We start from the raw sequence: 20,544 nt of genomic DNA, 5'->3' as shown, positions 1-20,544 counted from the left end.
AAAGTAGTCCTGCCAAAAGCCTAATGTCATGCTTCATCCTAAATGCTCTTCCGATGGAGAAAAAGAAACTATGAAAATCAAAAGTATGAACAATTGTGATTGGCAAAATCAAGATGAAATGAAAGTAAATCAAATTGCAATTTGATAAAACTGCCAAGTTATTGCTAGAGGAAAGCTTTGGAGAGTCAGTCAGATTGAAAATGTTCAACATTCTCAACAAAAGTTAGCGCATGGAGCAATTTGGGATCTGTATATAACACTTACCATCTGGATCATGTAGAGCAAACATGATGGGTCAGGGTTACTGTCTCAGTCGCAGTATGCAATCAGAGAAGATGCCCACTCACTTCAGGCAGCTGATCAGGAAGACATGATTGCACCACCTGCACAGAGTACAGAAATGCCATCAATCCTGGAATTCCAAGGTCCCCACGCAAAGTGAAGGATCAGTTCCTGTGGGATCAGCACTCACCATAGGAACAATACACCCTCGAGAAGGAACATCACCCTAGAAATGAGAAGCAGCCAACAGTGACACACATGCATACCGTTGGGAGATTTGCACAAATTCAACATTATGTATCCAATATATGTGCAGAGACTGACAAAGGTGGAACTGGCCAAAGTTGTGTAGCTGAATAACAATTTTTTTTGTGACCATGTATATTGGGTAACTTGCAGAACTTGTAAGAGCAAAAGGTAGTGCATGCAAATTCTTTTTGTTTTTTTTGAAAATGGGGATGTTTGGACAATTGTAATTGTGCTAAGTATACGTAATTGTGCTAAGTATACTACCGTGCTCCTATGATTTCAATCTCTGTTGTATACACTTGTTTATTTAGTCCATGACAATAATTAAAATTCATCAATCAATAAAATATAAACACCATTTTTACAACCTGCTCAGTGCAGTGCCTGCAAAGCTTTACTCAGTAAATGCTTTTAGTCCAGAAACAGAATGAAGTAAAGAAATTACCGTGAAAAAGCAGGAGCAGCAGGACCAGACAACAATAGTGCAGGCTTCTGCACCTGTCCTAAACTCTCCCTTTCTGTATTCCTAAAACCTTTCCAAATACCATTCCTCCCAGCTGATTCTTAACAATTTACTTTAGTGCTAGCCAACTTGATTCTGAGCTGCTCAATATAGTGCAAGGTACCCCTGAATGCCTTTTCAGCATCTCCCTAGAATAATCTAGCTGTGTCTCAGCCATTGAAATGGACCAATCTGTCAATGGTACTATCCTGGAGGCTACACAGTGAGTTCTATCAGACAATCGCCATAAAGTTAAAATATCCCTCAATAGACTTTACGGGCACTCAAAACAGAGACTGGCTGCATTATAAATTGTCACTATGTGCAAAAAACAAACTGATCCATTGCTTAACACATTACTCTCACAGCAGGACAACCATCAGTGACAACAATGACAAGTCAATAAGAGGGCAATTTAAAACACATCAAATTTGGACATCAATGTGATTCAAGGCCTAACCTTTCTTGGAAAATGTTTCAAACCATTTCCAAACTTAGTCGTTCAACTGAAACCGTTTACTTGCAAATTGCCCAAGGAAATGATAGCCATTTCTGCATGATTTTTTTAAACTTAAGAGTATGAATAGGAAGGATTTGGAGGGATATGGGCCAAGTGGGACTAGATTAATTTGGGATATCTGGTCGCTATTGGACAAGTTGGACTAAAGAGTCTGCTTCCATGCTGTACGACTCAATGATTCTATGACTGCGATATGTTTTAATCATTTTACTTCTGCTTATACGTTATTGCCATTTTTATTACTGTAAATTTTACTGTATTTATTTCAAACAATAAAAGTATTTTAACAATACTTGCTTGTCAAAAATAATTCTTTAAATCATTTTCTTTACATAAATCATCTTCTTTACATTGTTTACTTTGTCTTTCGAATTGCCACTATCCGTTCTGAAACGGGGGCCAACTTCACAAAAAAATTGCTTTTACTTGATTTCAAAGTCAGTGTTTTCAATCAGTTCTATGTTCAATGGGCGAGTGTGATTAGGACAAGCTTTGACATGAAAGTACTTCAAATCAAGAAGGATGCTGCCAGATAAATGAACTCAGTGGTGTAGCAAGGGCTCAATAATTGCATTTAGATTAAATGTGGACCATTTACATTAAGTAATTTATCACAGCAACGCATGACTTTAACCCACCCATAGTGAGAAGAAGGCAGGAGGGCAGTTAAAATTACAAAAGTAATGACACCAGTCCCACTGACTGCCATATTAATTAGTTTTTTTTAGTCAACTAAACTAAAGGGCTATGATTAAATTAACACATTAATGCTTTGATAATGCACAATCACAAAAGATTTGCTGATCAACCAAACCACCAGAAAAATCTACCAAAATTGATTTATTAAAAATTCTACTGAATAACATTTTCAAAGGACTGTTGGTAAACCCTGATTTTAATTTATCCTGCCTTGTGGAAATCCAGTGATAGGTGCGCAGTTAAAATAAAGAGAGTCATTTACTGCTCACCAATTCCTTTCTACACTTTACCTGAGCTAAGTTAAAAAAAACACTTTTGCTGCAACATCAACCACTCTGATTTATTCGTAAGATCTTAAGAGTAAGTCTGAACTACGTACTTAGATTCTTAATCAATAGAGGATTTTGGAAAAAAAGCAGGAAAGTGGATATGAGGCATGTTGGATCAACCGTGATCCTACTGAACGGCGAACCAGGCTTAAGAGGCCAAACACATGTTCTTGTTCCTATTTCTTATGATCTTATACATTCTTTCTGTTCCATTTTATAATCTTACAAAGCCTTATTGACACAACAGAAAATAGGATAACAAGTGTTATAAGTGCCACATGCTAGTAAACTGTACGATTTTAGTTTGTACCATTTTCCCAAGCCAGCAATCTGTGCTTAAGTTCTTTAGACTTGATGTGGTGAAGTGTGGCCTTCAATGGAAATTATGCGCAGTCTGTTGTGAATAGATGTAAATCTATCTGTATGATTTCTTACCAGTTTGATCAGGAACTTGTCAGCATGGTGTTGGGTTTGCATGCATATCGTGCAAAATAATGTGAGCCAAAAATAATAATAATACCTGTACAGGTGCTTTTGAGTCCTCATAAGCGAAATAACTGTCACGTTTCTTCTGCAGGCTATCTCAGGCACTTAAAGAAACCAGCCCTCATCCCCTAAAACAAGAAACTAAATCAACTACCTCCAAATAGTGACATTTAGACTTATGAACTTCCATGAAGTAGTTTTCTGCAAGGAAAGCAAACTTAGTAAACGTGTACTTTCCTGACTGCCTCTATTTAGTCTAGATTAATATATACCATTGCATTTCTTGTATTATGGACTACATTGTCATTTCATGTGGTTAAAGAGAGAGTACATATATGGAATTAGCCAACAGAGGAAATGGTGGAGGCGTACAATTATAACATTTAAAAGGCATCTGAATGGAGACATAAATAGGAAGGGTTTAAAGGGATATGAGCCAAATTATATACAGCATAGAATCCCTACAGTGTGGAAACAGGTCCTTCGGCCCAACAAATCCACACCAAACGTTAGAGCATCCCACCCCAGACCCATTCCCCTAGAACCCACCTAATCTACACATCCCTGAACACTACGGGCAATTTAGCATGGCCAATCCACCTTGCCTGTAAATCTTTGGATTGTGGGAGGAAACCAGAGCACCCAAAGGTAACCCACACAGACGCGGAGTGAATGTGCAAACTCCACACTAACAGTCACCTGACAGTGGCATCAAACCTGAGTTCCTGGTGCTGTGAGGCAGCAGTGCTAACCACTAAGCCACCAAGACTAGATTAAATTAAGATATCTGAATGGCATAGACAAGTTGGACAAAAGAGTCTGTTTCTGTGCTGTTCAAGTCAATGGTTCTAAATATACCATTCACATAGGCTGCACAGTTGTAATCTGGGATTTTCTTTTCGAAAACAAACTTTATTTAATGGACATTGTGGACCATAACAATGTTCTTAATTTTTCTTACGGGTCTGCTTATTATTAAATGAAATGCAGCAATATATTGATTTAAATGCCTGACTTAGGTTTTAGATTGAGTAGCATGTTTTACGTGTACCTCAAAGATTTCTGATCCATGATATATGGCAGATAAATTGCTTTGTTAATGTATGGCATCTATACCAGAGTTTTTGTTATGTAATGGGCATTTCAGAGCAGATTATCATTAACCTTGCCAGTTAGTCCTAATAAATGATGAATAGAGGTTTGCCTTTTCTTTCCTTCTCCCTTTTCCACTTCCCTTTTTAGACCATAAAAACGCTTTTGTGATCACTATGAGTTAATTTCCCTTCTCAATTTTTTAAAATTGCTTTGGCTGAACAAAATTCAATGTATTACACAAGGAAGTTGTTAATTCAGCATTTATCACAGAAAACCAAAAAAGACTTGGGAAATTCTTGTTTTGATTTCTCAGTGAGCTTTAAGATTGTTACTTTCCATACTAATTTGAATCACATCAGAATAATGAGTCGAAGCAAAAGTGAGAACTTCACTGGCATAGAGTTCAGCTGCAGTTAAGATGAAATTCAAAAGATATATTTATTAAGTTGAAGGTAACTTTCTTAATTAATAACAGAAATTGACATGATAATAATAAATGTTTTTGCATTCCTTGTGAATTAGGAAGTTAAAATAAACATAAACGAATATTAAAGGAACATAAAGTATTGAATTAATGCCCTTCTTGTCAGAGCATTCTGAAATGTGTTGTTAAATATAACCTATTCAGAATTTTAATTATAAGCTGTTTGTTCTAATAATAAAAATCAATTTATTGTAACTATGGCTGCATAGAAATGCAGTTTAAGTATTATGAATCAGCAGTTTAATTGAAAGACACATCCACAAATTTATCAAAGTGAAGATTAGTAAAGCTAAAATTCTTCATAATTAAATACTTTTCATGAGGATTTTATTATATCTCCTCAGAGTTTCACTTCATGTCAATACCAAAGAAAATGTATTTATATGCTGTTTATATAACAGTACTTAGAACAGCCAATCTTTGCAGCATAGTCATTATTACATTGATAAACAGAACTACAATTTTACACACTGATAGTTCCACAAAAGCCCCACAATGAGATAAATGTCAAATCAATCTGTGTTGATGATACTTCTGAGGAAGGATACTAAGCAAACAGCCATCATATTGATTATAATGCTGAATATCAATCATTCTTGAGGAATGGATTAACTCTGGTGGGTTAGTTGATTTAAAATCGTAAAACAAATTACAAATTATGAAGCAGATATTAGAACATACCAGCTGATTTCTGTTTGTATGACTTGCAGATGTAAAAGCAGACCAACTGCTAGGCAGACTCAGAACACAAGTGGATTCCTTAAAGGTTGCACTCTGTCTGAAAAGCAAGGTATACATACAACATCCCCCTCCTTTCCAAAAGAAAGTTTAACTATTTACAACAACAAATGAATGATGACTCTCTATAATGAGTAGATAATTTACTGATACATCTGGAAGTCATGATGATGACTTCATCTTGAGGTGTTATTGATTCACCACGCTCATTAGCAATATCTTCTCTCATTCCTGTTTGTGTTTAGGCTTCTGTTTGTGATGTCAAAGGCTGATGAAATGTTTATCATTATCTGAATCACACAGGATGCCATTTTTACATTTGTTAAGAATTGTTTTGTGCCTTGGGCAGGGACTGAAAACTGACATCAGAGATTCACACATGAAATTCTGGAGGAAATTGGCAAGGAGACATAAGATGTGAGAAGCCTGAAGAGCTCTCTGTTAAAATACAGCTAAGAAGCAGTTTTCCCCAGAATTGGGCACTAAAGACTCTTTTAGCTGCAGCACCACTTTAGCCCACCTTTACAGCAGCGTGCCATATTGGTTTGGAGTGGAAATGTGTTCTAGGAATAGCAAGACAGGGGATAAGCGAGGAGCAGAGTGACAATTAGACTTCCTGTTTGCCATCACTGAAGCAGCTTATCGGCATTTTGGTGGCCATAACACAATTAAGGAACTTCTAACAACAGCCAGTTGATCGGGGTAAACAAGTCAATTGTAAAATTTCACTTTCACAGGATGTGGGTGTTGATTGCTCGTCCAGCATTTATCGCCCATTCTTAACCGCGCAGAGAAGGTGATCACAGTCCATCTCTTTGAACTGCTGCAATCCAAGTGATGCAGGTACACACACCACGCTTTTAGGAAAGAAGGTCAAGCATTTTGAAACAAGCCCAAATCAGGATGGTATGTTGTTCAAAGGCGAATTGGCAGCTGGTGGTGTTTCAATGCTTCTGCTGCTCTTGTCCTTCAAGGTGGCAACGGTCCAAGGTTTAGTATGTGCTGTCGAAGGAACTTTAATGAATTGTACAGTGTGTAGATGGTACACTCTGCAGCCACTGAAGTGGGTGAGGGAAATATCAAAGTCGATGCAAGAAGCTAATCAAATGCTTTGTCTTAGATGGTGTCGAGTTTCTTGAGTGTTGTTGAAACTGCACACGTGGGCAAGTTCAGAGTATTTGATCATGTCTGACCCATACCTTGCAGATGGCAGACAATCATTGCGGGGACAGAAGGTGAGTCTAGATATTTGCAGGATATCCAATCTATTCCCTGGTCTCATAGCCACAGTAATTATATGGCTGGTCTATTCCAGCAGTCAGTTGTGCTTTCCAGAATGGTGTTATTTATGTAATAAAAGACCAAGAAACCTCTTTAATGACTGAGCAGGATTCAGTGATGGTAATGCCTTTGAATAGCATGGTCACATTCTATCTTTTAAGAGATGGCTATCATCTGGCACAGTGTGGTGCAAATGTTACTTGTCACTTATCCATTTAAGCCTGAATGACTTGAAGCCATGAGACTTCATGGAGTATGGAGCCAGTTTTGAGGACTGTGACTTCTTCATGTCCATATTCCACCACATTGCCACATTGTTGGCCTGTCCTCCTGATGGGACATGACATATTAAGGAATGATTGTATCTTGGACATTGGAAAGTATAATTCAGTGAGTATAACTATATCAGGCACTTGAGTAGTTTCTCAGACATCTCTCTCAATTTTGACACAAGCCTCCAGCTGTTAGGGTGAAAAATGTTTCACGGTCAACAGGGATACATGTGCCATTTCCTGTGCCTAGGCTTGTGTAGCATGTTCCTTATTAATAGCTCTGTGATGATCTGATATAACAAAGCGGCTTGGTCAGCCATGTCAGAGGACATGTAAGTGACAAAAACATAGCTGTGTGGTCTGGAATTTATATGTAGGCAAGACCATGTAAAGTCGGCAGATTTCCTTCTGGGCACAAGATGAATTTTTATGACAATCAACAATGGTTTTCCTGACACCATTATTGTGCCTAGATTTTAATTTAAGCTTATTTATTACATGCATGGTAGAAGTTGAACCACTGTCTCCAGTGGACGGACGCAGACCTTTGAATTGCTATTTGTGTGACGTGACCACGATACCCAAGCCCATCTCAGTGGCTGAGGATTTCATGTGATGATCAGTTTTCTCTGTTATCCTGTGGCTGGAAGTTCAGACAGGCTTCTTGAGACACAACAGGACAGTATCCCTTTGTCAAAGCTTCACCAATATGATCAATATCTATTCTGACTGATCTCTGAGGACTTTACCTGAAAACAGTGAATATTGTGCTCCTCTATCTTATTGCACACCCTGTTGGAGTCATCAGCATAAGGGGAGTTTCTGGTCATCAGAATCTTGCTGGCATTCCCTCTTGGCCTGCAGGTAAGATGAGGAATGACATGGGTTCAGGCGGAGGAAAAAAAGTTGCTACAGGAGAGGTGGATAGGAAATGAAAGAGGTTGAAGTGCTTCCTTCACCAAGCTGGGCCCCAGATGGGAGAATATATCAACTGGGATCCAGGGCTCTGGGGGCATGCTGTCCTTGGTTTGGAGATATGACCACTGTTTCCACGTTGGGGCTGGATGAGGGTTTAAAGACATTGATCGGCCTGTCGATTTCTGTCGCTGCCCCTGGGCAGATAGCATCCTTCGTCTCCCAGACTTCCTTCACCTAAACTGTTCATGCCACATCTAAAAAATGCCTGCCCCTTCCTTGATCCGTGAGCCAGTCTGAAAGATTCCATTGTGTGTTAGCCAAATTACTTCACAAAACATCAATGGAAATGAATGTCTGGTCAATAGATGTGCAGTTCCAGAAATAAGTTATTTCTAATCAACATGAAACCTGTTAAGTGTCTGTCTTCACGCAAGTTAAATCATGGTAAAGATCAATTAGCTCCAAAATTGAAGGTTAAAACCAGACTTTCTAACAGGCATGTCTGGATTCACACAGAACCCACTTAGCGCCCATTCACCCTTTCATCAAAATAACTGCCTTAGTGTTTTAGACACAGTAATTTATTTTCCAAAAATATACTTATGAAACATTTTGACTTGAATACTATAGAATTTGCAAAAATACATTTGCCTCCACACAATATGTTACATCCTTAATTGGCCCAATATGGCTGTAACAGTCTTAATATTTATAATGTATATTCCATATCAGGCATACAGTCCAAGGCCAAAACACTTCCACCTGACACATCCTGGAATGTTCGCTATCTGTTAACTGGAGGAAAACAGAATGGATTAATGAATTCCTACTACTTTGTTACCAGGCCACGTATTTTACAAACATTTACCTCAGTTGACTAACAACAATTCAAACAAAACATTGGGTATATTGCTTACGATTTGTAACACCATACGAAATGAATTATTACCATCACTGCTTTGTATGTTGCCAGTTTGTTGGGGTTAGGTTACCAAAAGGGTTCATTTGAATTTTTAACCAGTTTGTTCAGACATGGTTATAACACGCCTTTGGGGCAGGTGGGACTTGGATATTTGAATATTGGATTATTTAGTGGGTCTGTCACCACTGAGGACCAGTTTGTTATGATTAAATTCATTTCATAAGAGCAAACATGGAGTGAAACTTTGTTTACTCTATCAACTTGATTCAAATTCCTAAGATGGGAGGCATCATATTCTAACCAGCATGTAAGCCAATTCTGATTAAAAACTTGCAAAAGTAAATTAAAAATGAAACTTTTATATATGCACATAACTTTATGAGAAGAAATTATAAATTAAGTAATTCTGTTATTTCTACTGAGATCGCAAGTGTAATTAAAATATCATATAATTCCACAGAACATTGGAAGTAGGTGAATTCATATCTTAAAAGCTTTGATGCTCATCACTGCTATTAATTGAACAGACTTTGATCACTTTACTCTCGTTAAAATGCCAAAAAGAATGGAGCTATAACTGTAGATCTAATTTTGTTTGGTATTTCACTTTTTGGGTGAGTACCAAAGATTTGCAGTTGGTGTCATAGTTCATACCATTTCCTAAAAGTTGATTCCACATGTAATTTAAATGAACAGTCTTCATCTGCTGTTACATTTAATCCAAACTGGCTCCACATGTTCCTTTGGGCTTTTTCATTCTCTAATTATATGGAGGCTAATTATCGTTGACTGTAGACACCATTACTTTTGAAATATTTGTTGACTTCAGTGTTCCTCTGTTTTGATTTTAAAATGCCACATGTATAGTAATGCTTTCAGCAATATTCAAAACAAATCAAATGCTCCCATTTTACCCTCAACAGATTTTACTAATTAGACTTTAAAGGGCACTTTATCAGTTTGTAGCAAACTACACAGGGGAGCTTTCTGCAGGGTGGGGGGAAATGCCACTAGCCAGTGAAACTTAATATGATACCTATTGTATTACAGAGGGACTCTCTCTGGGTCAATGAGTTCACAATCCTCTATTATGTATTTAAAGTCATGGACTTTTGGCAGTCTTCCATCATGCATTCATTAAATATTATATTTTTGTTTACTTTAATTTACCCAAGCAAGGAATTTTTGCACCTTTGGCAAGCCATCATTTACTGCGTGTCTTTTATTGCCTTGATAGAAGATGGGAGAGAGCTGCCTTCTCGTCAAATGAATGGCTTGTAAGGCCATTTCAGAGGACAGTTAAGAGACACACACTTTACTGTGGGACTGGAGTCACATATGGGTCTGACCGAGCAAATGATAGATTTCTTTTCCTAAATATCATTTTTGTGACCATCCAGCAGCTACATAGTCATCATTGCTGCTACGAGCTATTTTATTCAGATTTATTTATTGATGCTGTTGGTGTCTGCCACATCTATGTTGAAGAGGTGGAGATTAATGGCAAGCCAATGAAACAGCACTAAAGCATTGATACTTGTTCCAAATACTGGTGCACATTAGAACGGGAACTGCATGACCAACAATATATACAAAAACACAAAACAGGAGCTGAAGTATGTCATTTGGCTTTGGGCCTGGTCTATCATTCAATAAAATTGTAGCTGATCTGTCTGTGTTTTGAATTCCACATTCTCATCTACCCCTCAATAACCTTTGATTCCTTCAGCTGACAAGAATCTGTCTACTTCCATTTCAAAATTATTCAAAGACTCCACTTCCATTGCCTTCCTGGCTAAAGAATTCTGAAGCCTCACAAACTTCTTGAGAGAATAAAATTCTCTGGCCTCAAATATAAGAGGAACCACCCTTTCCATGTCCACTTTGTCAAACTAGTCCAGGATCTTATTTGATTCAATCAAATCACCTCACACTCTTCAAAAGTCCAGTGGAAACATGCACAGACTGTCCGAGCTATCTCATAAGACAAATCACTTATGCTAGGTGTCAATCTGTAAAGTTCCTCTGAACCACCTCCCATTCCTTTACGTCATTTCTTAAATAAGGAGACTAAAACTGCTCACAGTATTTGTGATCAGAGATAATGGGAACTGCAGATGCTGGAGAATTCCAAGATAATAAAATGTGAGGCTGGATGAACTTGGCCTGCTGTGTTCATCCAGCCTCACATTTTATTATCACAGTATTTGTGATGTAGTGTAACCAATGCATTGTATAACTGAAATACCACATCCTGATTTTTGTCTCAAATTCCTCTCATAATAAAGGTTAGCCCCCCAATTAGCCTTGTTGGTTAATGCTGGATCTGATTACTGACTTTTTGTAACTCATTCATTGGAATACTCAGAATGCTTAAAATCCCAGACTTCCATAGTTCTTCAGTTAAGTAATTGCAGCGGTATGGTGGCTCAGTGGCTAGCACTGTTGCCTCTCAGCACCAGGGACCTGGGTTTGATTCCAGCTTTGGGTGACTGTCTGTATGGTGTTTGCACATTCTCCCCGTGTCTGCATGGCTTTTCTCTGAGTACTCCAGTTTCGTCCCACAGTCCAAAGATGTGCAGGTAATGTAGACTGGCCATACTGAATTGCCCATAGTGTTCAGGGAGGTGTAGATTGGGTGGGATGCACTGAGGATCAGTGTAGACTTGTTGGGCTGAAGGGCCTGTTTCCACACTGTAGGGATTCTATGAATTTGTGGATTCTATGAACCTGCTTCTTTATTCTTATGGCTAAAGTGATCAGCTTCTTATTTTCTCACAATGTACTGCATCTGTCAGATTTTTGTCCACTCACTTGACTGAGTCCTATCTTTCTGCCATCTCCTTAGGACTTCTGTGTAACATACTTTCTGATCTATCTTTGTGTTCTCTGTGAATGTAGCTACCATGCCTTCACTCTACTCAGCTAAGAATGGAACCCTATGAGTTAAGAGTGTTGTTGACTATGATGAGATATGTGGCTGTAATATGGCCAAATCAGAGTGGGAAGACCCATCTCAACACCAGGAGCAAATCATGCCATCTTTTGTGCTTTTCACAGGGAGTGTGGTAAAATTCTAACAAAGCAGTGACAATTACCCAATTGATAGGGATTGTTGGTTGTTTAAAGACTTGTTAAATATTGACTGACCCTCTTAATATTCAGTCTTACCAAATCACCAAAGCAGCTCAGCTTCAGCTTTGAGCGAGCACCTGGTGGATTCAATATCTTCTGGTTGCTCCAAACCTCCATTTTGGAAACAGGGCACAAGCATCTCAAGCCCACTCCATGGCACAAGCGACTTGCACCCACATCCAGAAACATTAGCATGCAATCTGTGCCATTCTGTAAAGACTCTCATGGTACATCTCCAGTTTACCAGGAGGACACTTTCAATGATGCTCCGGCAACTATCATTGTAATGCTGCAGCAAGCACGCTGTGTGCTCATGCACACATACCCAGCTCATGGACTGGACCAGGCTCTTCACTCACTGCCAAAATGCTCACTCACTCTGAGCCTATCTGGATGCTCAAAGCACTCCTGCCTTGCATTGTCTCATTTTGTCCTTTGGATCTTTGCCCCCTCAACAAGAACTACTAAATTATCATGTTATTTCAATCTTGCTGTGCCATTCAGCACAGGCATAAGGCCGGGGAGCTTGTCATTATTTTCAGCAGGTCTCAGTCCAGTCATGAGGGCTAGCCTTTGCTCACAGGTTCCTAGCACAGTGAGTCAAGGGAAGCCTCACTGTTTAGCAGAAAAAGGTTTCAACTTATGTGTTTCATAAGCACACCATCTCCAGCACAGGTCCACCTTACTTTCCATTTTCAGCTACCTGTGTCCCAGAAACCAGAACCCATTCCTCCCAAATCAGTGCTTCAACCACATATCCATCTTTCTAATTTTATTAACTCTTATGCCAATTTCCACATGGCTCAGGTAATAATCTAGAGATTACAATCTGTGATCTGGTGCTCATTTATACTTGTATTAGCCTTAAATATAATAAAATGTCCTGAGCAATTCATACAAGCATTACAAGATGAAGTACGAAACTGAGCCTTATTTCGTTAAGTTGGACCTTTTCCATAATGGAATTAGTAGTCACAGCAAACAACTGTAAATTAACCCAGCAGTCGGACTGCTTCAAATACAGAAAATGCCAGAAACACTAAATGAACTAGTCAGCTGCTTGATAGTTAAAAGACACAGTAAACCTTCATCATCCCCCACATCTGACAACATCCAGTAGTTTCATGGCCACCAGTCTGACAGTAGCCTTTTAGCCCAGATTGATGTAATTAACTAGTTTTAAATTCCCCAGTTGCCAGGATAGGATTTTGAAATTGTGTCTCCAATCATTAAGCCTAGTCTCCAGATTAGTAGGCTCATAGTGTAATCACTATGCTGCCATTTCAAACAAAATTGAACTTTGTATTTGCTATTGCAAATCTATAAAGCTGAACCTGAATAATTATTACCTGAGAACAGGTAAAATATATTCTCCTACATACCCCTTTAACTTCAAAATAATTATATTCTCTTGAACGATTGTTTTCATTTAAAGTGTTCTTTCAGTATGTATATTTTATTCTGTCAAGTTCTTCAGAATAAGGTATCATAGCTGAGGGAGACCACAGAGGGAGGCATAGCAATTTATACTCCCAACAAAGCGAAAAAACGAACAATGATTTCTTTGAGCAGTTGTACCACTTTATCACTTTAATACGCAATACGAGCAAGGAAAGATGGTTTATATAAAGACATAAGAATGTGGAGAACTTGAATAGGCTATCTGGCCCCTCAAGTCTGCTAAATCATTCACTAAGATCACGTTCACTTAATTTTGGCCTCAACTACATTTTTCTGTCTACCCTGATACACTTTGACTTCCTCACTAACCAATACCTAACTTAAAAGTTAAAATTATTTAATGACTCTTCCTCCATTGCTCTTTGGGAGGAGAGTTCCACAGACACTGGATATGCTGAAGTGAAAAAAAAAGCTCATCTTCATTCCAAATGCGAGACACCTTATTTTGAAACTGTGCCCTCTAATTGTCGCCTGACCCACCAAGAAAATATCTTCTCAACATCTTGTCAGGATCTTACATGTTTCAACAAGTTCATCTTCAATTTTTCTATACTCCAGTAGATACTGTCATATTAATGAAAATGATCTACCATTCAGCTAACTCTGTGGGTTAGTTCACTTAAAACAGTAAGGCATATTGTAAGGTATAAAGAAGATACTACAGCAAAGCACCAATTTCTATGCACGTGGCTTGCAAACACACAGCAGTCTAATTACGAGGTAGAATCACAACATTGTATATGCACAGCACATGGAGTGAATCAATTCAATACTCTCTTAAATGCATGGTCCTAAAGTTTAACCATTTACAATAACAAGTGAACCTATGAGTGTGTATGACATATAGATAATTGGCTGATACATCCGGATATCATAATGGTGATTTTGTCTGGGGATGTTGTGGATTGCTCATGATTATAAGTTATGTCATTTATTGTTCCTGTTTGTGTTAACAAGCTTTTCTTTCATGAACTGTACTTGCTGTTGAAGGGTCTAGGCCCGAAACGTCAGCTTTTGTGATCCTGAGATGCTGCTGGGCCTGCTGTGTTCATCCAGCCTCACATTTTATTATCTTGCTGTTGCAGAATTTGATTATTCTTCCACATAACAGCTAAGCCTTTCTCCAGAATAGCCTCTGATTTATCCAGTTCTCAATAATTCTAAATCTAATACTCAAGGTATTCCTTGGATAAGCATATGGATAATGATGGGATAGTGTAGGGGGAGGGGCTTAGATTAGTTCACAGGTCGGTGCAACATCGAGGGCCGAAGGCCCTGTTCTGCGCTGTATTGCTCTATGTTCTATGTTCTCAGTTCTAGGTCTTTTGAGTGTTCAAATCTTCAAAGCATGTACTTTTTTAATTCCTTGTGAGCTTCTAGCTTCTTTTGAAATTTCTGATTTTATACCCTGCCTTCTTTTAATTTTGTCAAAGTTTTCACCTTCTGTTGATCCAGTATAATAATTGCCCAGCTTTTTCAATCTTTTTAGTTATATTTGAAGCCTGGGGTTCTTTCATATGTGGCTTCACTTGTGTTTTGGTTTCCTCCATATCCTGCTGGAGCTCTTTTATGAGGGCATTGTTGCTGACATTTATTTCAAAACGAACTGCCTCCTGAGAGATTTGCAGCTCCTTGCTTTGTATGCTATCCATCTCTACTTGTCTTTTCAGCTGTCATTTTCTTTAGCATTGATCTGAGGCATGACAAAGTTTCTGAAGCTGCTTCTGCTGAGCCCCATCTATTTAACATTTGAGTTGCTTGAGACCTCCCTGCAAACCAGCAATCTTTTCACTGTACTGATGACATAGATCTTGCTTCCTTTCATTTTATTTCACATCTATATTGATCTTTGTCATTTCAGCACGTATATCTTTTAACGACAGCATCATTTCAGAAATAGTATTCAAAGTCTAGATTTATCGTGAGCTATTTGTTTAGCTTTTTTCTCTTGAACTTCTTTTCAGAGAGCTGAAGTTTTAGCACTGCTCCATCCACAAGTAAGTGCAGTGTTCTGTCCTTCTTTATATTCTGTTCTTCATGGTTTGCTTGCAGAATGTGCTGTAGTTTCATTGTGTCTCCGATGCCTCAAGGATTCCATTATCTGTGATTTCTGTGACATCATTCAAGTTGGTCAACCTGCAAAGGCTTGTCTGGCAGTCTCTACAATGTTAAAAATCTGTGATGTCCAGCCAGATTTTGTGTATTTGCACTCTAGCGCAATTGGATCGTGCACATGGAATTGGTGAACTGTTGTGTGCTGCAAGTTTTCTATTCGTAGATTCCATCATAGCTTGCCATGTCTCTGGTATCATTTTTTTAAAGAATTCATAGGGATAATATGAGGGTACTTTTCCCATATCAAGTGTAATCAATAACATAACTCTACCTATGGCTTTTTTTTTTACCTTTGCAGGTCCTCAGCTCTACCCATACAGATTCTACCCATCTGATGCTACTTTGTTTCTTACCAGTGATTTAACTTCATTCTTACTAATAAGGCAATCCCATCCCCTCAACCCACCTGTCTAGCTCTTCGATAAGATGTATATCCTTGGATATTCAGCTCCCAATTCTTATCATCTTGCAGCCATGTTTCTATGATGCCCACCACGTCATATGTGTCAGTCTTGATCTACACCATAAGTTCATTTAGCTTACTTCTTCTACTGCATGCATTCAGATATAAGACCTTCAATCCTGTATTAACCATCCCTCTTCTCATTGTCATTTGTTTATCCAGTGTGCTTGAAGTTTGATTCTGAACCCTTTCCAAACACTGTGTCCTCTTTATGTCTGTGTTTTATATACCTTAATAACCCCTCCTGAGTTCTCCTTTCCTGTCATTTTTTTGTTATTTTTCCACACTGTTGAATCCACCCCTAGAGATGTTAATCTGCTGCATTGTTTCCCCACTGGGGACGTTGCACCCTTCCCTTCCCCCATACTTTCTAGTCTAACGTCCTGTTGAACACCCCTATTTACCCATTATGCTATAATATTGGTTCCAGCTCGGTTTGGGTGGAGGCCGTCCCAGTGGTACAAATCGCTCCTGTTCCAATACTAATGCCGGTGCCCCATGAAAAGGAACCCCTTTTTCTCACACCACTCTTTTAGCCACATGTTTACTTCCCTTATTCTCGTGCCCCTATGCCAATTTGCACATGACTCAGGCAGTAATCTGGAGATTATTGAGGACCTGCTCTTTAATTTTGTCCTAGCTCCTGATAACCCCTGAACAGGTCCTCTTTCCTAGTCTTGCCTGTGTTGTTTGTTCTGACGTGGACCACAACAACAGGGTCCTCCCCTTCCCTCTCCAGTATCCTTTCAAGCCAGTCAGAGATATCCATTAACCTGGCAATGGGCACGCAGGACTCTCTATCCTGCTTACAAAGGATATTATCTATTCCCCTAATTACAGAATTCCCTACAACTACCACTTGTGTTTTTGCTCTCCCCTCTTGAATGGCCTCCCATGCCACAGTGCAGTGGTCACCTGGCTCATCCTCCCTGCAGCCCTTTTCCTCATCCTCACAGGGAGCAAGTACCTCGTACCTGTTGGACAAGGTCAAGAGCTGAGGTTCCTCTGTTTCTGAATTCTGAATCCTCCTACCTGCCTCACTTGCAGTCACCCTCTGCTGTCCCTGTGAATGTGAAGTATTTAATCTACCAGGTGTGACCGCCTCCTGAAACAAAGTGCCCAAGCACTTCTCCCCCTCCCGGATATGCTGCAGCATTTGAAGCTCAGACTCCAGCTCATCAACTCCGAGCCGAATTTCCTTGAGCAACCAACATTTTTATATTCACTCCTTGCTGCTGTTTCGCCCTCCAACAACTTGCCGCCAATGATCTGTTCTGAGGAAGGGTCTCTCTATCCAAAATGTTAACTCTGATTTCCACAGATGCTGCCAGATCCGCTGAGCTTTTCCAGAAATTTCTGTTTTTATTTCTGTTTACCAGCAAGCTGTAAATAAGAATTTTGGAGATGTTTCACTCAATTTAAGTTAGTTTAACAATGTTGAACATATGTTTAACTTGTGATGTTGATTAAGGGATAAATATCGACTAAGACACTGGAGTGGATCTTGAAACCATAACACTTGTTTGCTGAGTGTTAGCGTATGATTGTCTTCATTAGCATGATGCTTTCCACCACTGCTCACTGTGTCATATTAATAATAATAGTCTAATATTTAGTTACTTATTAACAATTGATTAACTTCACAGGTTAGTTAATTTGAAACAGTAAAACCCCATTATAAATTATAAATAGACGTTACATCAAATCAACTAATTTTGTTGTGTGTAGCTTGCAAACCTATCATACGCAAACTGGCAGGCAAAGTTACAACATTGTATATACATAACACATGGTATCCTTAAAAGATAAAGTCTTCTAACACAGACCACATACAGAACATTTATAAGCCCAAACTATCAAACCTTTGTCGTTAGATAACCCACCCTCACTCCATCCAGGAACGGGCTGAGCAAATTTTCTATGAACAACATTTAATAAAATTGTATCCTTTCTTAAGTAAGGAAACCAAAATTGTACACTGTACTTTAAATGTGCTCCTATTGATATTTCATATGAATGTAACAAAATATTTCTCCTTTTATGCTGAATTCCCAGTTATATAAACATTAATGTGCCGCTTGCATTGCCAATCACTTGTTGTCTCTAAACACTAACTTTTTGCAATTCACGTACCTGGTCACCCTACAGCAGAGTTTTCAAATCTGTCTCAATTTAAATAATATGCTTTTTTTATTCTTCATGCAGAAGTGGACAAGTTCACATTTTGCCACGTATTCCATTTGCCAAATGTTTAACCACTCACTTAACCCAACTACATCTCTCTTCAGACTCCTTACAGATACTTTAATTAAACCATTCAGATATGTTATGATACATTTCTGGTACAGGTGAATCTTGAATCTGGGCTTTTTAGCACAGAGGTAGAGGCACTACCACTGCACCACAAGAGCTCTTACAGCCTACTTATATCATCTCCACAACCTACTTCCCAACTTACCTTTGTGTAATTAACAAATATAGCTGCCCAACTTTTCATCCCACCATATATGCCATTGGTCTGCCACTTCTGGTTGGATTTCAGGCTGTCCATTTAGAATTTTGAACTGTGTTATTCTGATTTTACGAATTGGCTTTTAAATTGATACTTGATATAACGGCCCATATTTATGTGGGTTAACTCACAGAAAGGTGTTTGACTATATGACAGGGTTAGCTCTGGCTCAATCAGCAACATTCTTCTGAATCAGAGTGTTATGGTTTCAAGACCCACTCCAGTGTCTTAATCAATATCCCTTAATCAGCACCACAAAGTTGATTATCTAATTGCTATCACAATGCTGTCTGTCAAACTTGCCATGTACTAATTGGCTGATAATAAAATGTGAGGCTGGATGAACACAGCAGGCCAAGCAGCATCTCAGGAGCACAAAAGCTGACGTTTCGGGCCTAGACCCTTCATCATCCTCTCTGATGAAGGGTCTAGGCCCGAAACATCAGCTTTTGTGCTCCTGAGATGCTGCTTGGCCTGCTGTGTTCATCCAGCCTCACATTTTATTATCTTGGAATTCTCCAGCATCTGCAGTTCCCATTATCTCTGTACTAATTGACTGCTGTATTTCCTACTTTATAACAGTGACTATACTTCAAAGGTGTTTAATTGCCTGTAAAGAGACATCCAGCAGTCATGAAAGATGCTATCTAAATTAAAGCCATTATTTTTTAACTAAATACTTCAAAAAATATAAATTGCATTGTGGAACCAAAGGAATGTGAAACCTCTTGGCTACATATACATGTAAATTTTTTCATAGTTAAAAATTACTATTGGGACATTACTTCTTCTGTTTGATTTACTTTATGACTTCATTCATTAATTAAAATATATAATCAGGTAGTTACTCCCTCACCATATGGTTTTCCTTGGCTGGCATTTTAGGAGAAAGGTGACCTTTTCTCCATCGACTTGAATAGATTATTGCTTCCAGCCGTATGTCAATGTGACTGTTAAAATATCGAGAGATACATAGGTAAATTACACATTTTAAGCTTCTTGCTTTAACAAAAAAGACATAGATTAAATAACAAGCAGTGTGGCTGAGGCAATTTTAATATACAGTGTGGGATGCACTGTTGGGGTTCATTGAACAGGTCTTCTAAGGAAATATACAGAGACCAAAGGTCAATAAGAATGTGAGTGACTGAGACAGAGAGTAGATTCAATGTTAAAAACACTGATTTTTAGCTGTATTACAGGGAAGGCAACTGAGCTACACAGGTTCTGTGCATGAGACAGTGAATTAAGTCTCGATATTACCTGGTTAGATCTGTGCTTTTAGAACTCAAGCTAAGTTATAGCAGTTATTGAACAGCTAAGTGTTATAACAAGGGCGTAGAAAAGTCCTGGAAGTAGTGTTGGCTCACAAGAAGTCGGTTGCCACTAACAGGCCAGTAGCGCTGAGAGTGGGAGTTGAAAAACCCCATAAACAGTATTTGCTTCATACAACTGAGCAAGTTTAGAGCTCAGGGTAAACCCTGGGCCATATTGGTGAGATTAGCTGTCAATGAAAAGCTGGAGTTATGCTGGTGAATAATTACTGGAGTGTAATTTTTGGAGTCCAGTGGGTCAGGCACCCAGGAAAGGATAGTGATCAACAGAAGCAGTGGTTGGGGTAGTTCATGATGAAGCATTCTCAACATGGAATTTCAAAGCTGGAGGAACAAAAGTAAAGACCTGTAATCATTATGAAGTTTAATAAGATTTGACAATCCATCAAATTAACAGCTGGGAGATTTGTTGAGAAAGCAGTGCATCTCTCCTGGTCAAATTTGCTGTGTGTTGTGTGCTGTGGGGTGTCAATCAAATTATATTACCCATGTTTACCTCATGTTCATTTTGGTGGTAAAAGTAGATGTTCATTTGTTATAGTTTGTATTGCTCTTCTTACATATTAAGTATCGCTATTTGTTAAAAACAATTGAACTTTGTAGCTTTATATTCTTCATAAGCCCACCGGATTTTGCTTTTTGTCTATTTTAAAAATAAAAGTTACTGGACCTTATCAGATCATAACAGAATTTGGTGATCTCTCCTGGGATCTTAAGATAAAAGTTGTTAGGCTGGTCCAGGTTCAT

This window comes from Stegostoma tigrinum, chromosome 26, assembly GCF_030684315.1.
Source record: "Stegostoma tigrinum isolate sSteTig4 chromosome 26, sSteTig4.hap1, whole genome shotgun sequence".
Taxonomy (NCBI): Eukaryota; Metazoa; Chordata; class Chondrichthyes; order Orectolobiformes; family Stegostomatidae; genus Stegostoma; species Stegostoma tigrinum.
Note: the sequence above shows the minus strand (reverse complement) of the source record.